Consider the following 3,488-nt stretch of genomic DNA (forward strand, 5'->3'; position numbering starts at 1 on the left):
CCTCGGTTCGATTCCTATCACCGAGTGAGCAGAAACCATGAGCTTCCGTACCAAGCAATGAAAACATGAGCCGAAAGATCTTAGGGGCGAAAACATTGCTCTCAGCCACCGTAAGCGAGAAAGTAAGATATGATGATTGAGTTAACCCTAATCATATACAAAGTCGACAGTTCTCAAACAAATATGCATGAATTTAAAAACAGGAACGAAACGAATGAATTTATGTCCCAACGATACCGATCAAAACCATTCAAACCTTAGAGAAATTGTTCTGTCGCCACAGCCCGGCGACCTAGGCACACAAAAAATATAATATAATATAATATAATATAATAATAATAAATTTTTTATGCTCCACCGAAAATTGAGTCTTCGTTCAGGTGGGTTGGAGGGCGGAGTCTACGAATCGGGTTGGACGAGTATATCCTTAGCTAGTGGAGCTGTGAGGAGGGCCTGTTCTCGAACATCCCCGGCCTCAACATGAATGTTGCTTGAGGCTTCTAAGTCAACCATTTCAACATGGGAATCAATCACCTACACAAGGTCCCTCATGCTTGGCATATCTTCCTCATCTTCAGCACCGACCTGACTTTGAACGAGTGGGGGTGGAACTGGATATGGAATCTGATTGGGGTTCCACAAAGGGGAATCCTCAACTACTCCCATCGCTTGGAGGGCAGCCAACCACCCTTCCTCGAACCCGTGGTTCCGAGCCTGATGGATAATAGGTTCCACAGAGTTCTCGGTCTCCGTAAAGCCTGCATTATACCATTTGTCCTCGCAGGTTTCAAGAGCATCCTTCAAGCCAGCAATTTGGTCGGCTTGGGACAAATTCAAACTATCCACCTTGGCCAAATTTAGCTTGGTCTCGCCCAATCTAGATATCAGATCAGTTAGTTTCTTCTCTGCTACTAAACGAGCTTTTTCGGCATTTACTGCTTTCCTTTCAGATGCGTTAGTAGCTTCTTCCTTCTCCTTGATTCCATTCTCGGTAGCGATTTTCTGTTCATTGGCCCGATCGATAACCTCGGCCGCCTCCTTCAACCTCCCGTCGATAACACTAGTCAGCTGTGCGGCCTGAGAACATAAACGGCGATGAATTAATGAAAGTGGGAAAGCGCCTATGTATTGCAATGCATGAAAGTGGGGAAGTAACAATTACCGTGATGGTATGCCATTGCAACCGTCTAGCAAGTGACTCATCATCCCCGTTCGAGAAGAAATGGGCATCCTCAGGCAGCTAGAGACCTTGCGCTAGGCTTTGAGCGACTTGACCTCCTTCGCCTTGCGCCCACAACCGAACAGTAGCGATCGCCGGTAGGGGTTTATCGCCCTACCTAAAGTCGGGCTGCCAATTAGCCTTAACCTGAGAGGAAGATGCTCCCTTTGTCCCGACTTGGATGGCCGGTTGAACAGCACTTGTCACCTTTTGGGTCTTGGGTCCCACTTTCGCACAAGGTGGGGTTTTCGGGGGAACATCACCCGGGGCGAGACTGACCTTTTCGGCAGCTCACTTCCTTTTTTTGCCCTCTCCAGTGGGAAGAACCAGCCCCTTTCTTAAGGGGGACTGAGGTTGAGCCGTGGGGCTGGCCCTAGGTAGGAACCGGGCGAGGGTCATTGTTCTCTTGCTTACCATTTTCTCTGTCGGACCGGTTTTGACGCCCAATGTGTCGATTGGCTCAGCTCCTCCTTCGACCGCTTGGACTTGGGCGTTGTTCCCCTCAACCGAAACGTGCGCTAGCTCTCTGAGAGCTCGGGAAATTCGTTCGGTTGACTCATCTCGGATCGGGGCAAGGTCTTCAGCAGTTGTGTAGCGGGGACTGAGGTCGCGGGCTTCGCCAATAGTCAGTGAGAGGGGAAGGAAGTTGGCGTGGCAGACGTCGATGTAAGGTAGCAATAGGCTGTCGACCAAAAGGGCTTGGCTGAAGGATTGCCAAGTCTTGTACACGGGGGTGCGATGCCCTGAGCTGTCCATCGCTATGGACGAATATCTCGGACCGAAGCACGAAATTTAAATCTCTTATATTCACCACTCTAAGATCCTGGGTGAATACTTTACCGTCTACGACAAAGAAATACGAGGGGTTAGTATCCAAAATAAATAAATAAGAGTAAAGGAAAAATGACGGATTAGTGTTCGGCACGAACCAACTTCACGTCACGAGAGAAGACAAGGGATGTCGCCAGTAAACCAATTACCGCGCACCCGAACAAACTCTCCAGTAGAATTCCTGTTAGAATCGGGTAGACACAAAATTAGCCGTACTTGCGTATCTCTAACCTTCAAATAATAATTGGTCTCTTTATTCCCACGCAGGCTATACATGTAATTTATGTCATGATGACTCAATCTCAAACCGTATATTTGGATCAGTCTACCGACGCAACTAACTACTCGGTAAAAGTTGGGAAGAAGTTGGTCCGGGCACAAGCCATAGAACCTAAGTGTATCGATTAAAAGAGCATCCATAGGAAATCTAACCCCACCCTCCAGAATTGACATCAAAGGGAAAAAGCCAGTGTTGGAACCCCTATAAAGTGAAAATTCGCTCTCGTGGTAGTACGCCACATCTACATCCTCAGGGATGTTGAATGTTTGCCTAAAAGTGGCTAGGGATGCCTCAGTGTTCAGAAGGTGAGCGAAACCCATCCTAGACACCAGGATTGAAGAATGGAACTAAAGTAAAAGAGAGAGAGATAGAAGACTTACTTCGGGTTCTAAGGGAGAGGAGTATTCAGGGTTGAGCGATTAACACCAGATAAATGCTTAGCAGAGAGGGGGGCTCAGAGAATGGAAATCGTAAAAAAGAAGAGGGACTCGAAGTGGCCTATTTATAGGAACCATGAGAGAAGGGGTTGGTGCTGATCAATAAATGGAGAGCGGGAAATCTCACCAATCCCGACGCCAACTGTCGCACGCACGCCGCTTCGGTTCACAAACCATCGCGCAATGATGAGAGTCTGAGCCAGCGGTCACCTAACGCACAATTTTTCAGGGACGCATTAAATGATTTTTCTGAACCACCCAAATCCCTGTCTGTTCAATATCTCAAATAGCGCTTATCCCTCAACCTTGACTCGTGCCCGGCCCTGGGCACGAGTCAAGGGGGGCTATTGTACGGGATGCTATTCGTTCACGGGCCCAATATTCCCCAAAGCCCATCACAAGAATACCATGAACACCGTCTGGACAATCCTCGACACCCAACTCCAAATTAGGAGAGCATTGATGACAGACGCTATAAACGTAAAACCCTGTTTGTTCGGGGAATGTAACCGCCCGAAAGGTCGAGTCCCCGTGAGTCTAGTAAAAGCTTTGGGGATATCACTGCCGAGCAGTTTAGCCAGCGGTGGAACCAGTTCCAATGCCACTCTCACCTCTTCCCACTCCCAACTAAACCCCCACTTAAGGATAATAGTATTGGACCCCTCCTTCCACCCACCTGGGGAATAATCATGGCCACTTCACTAAGTTTAGCTATAAATAG

This window comes from Castanea sativa, chromosome 2, assembly GCF_040712315.1.
Source record: "Castanea sativa cultivar Marrone di Chiusa Pesio chromosome 2, ASM4071231v1".
NCBI lineage: Eukaryota > Viridiplantae > Streptophyta > Magnoliopsida > Fagales > Fagaceae > Castanea > Castanea sativa.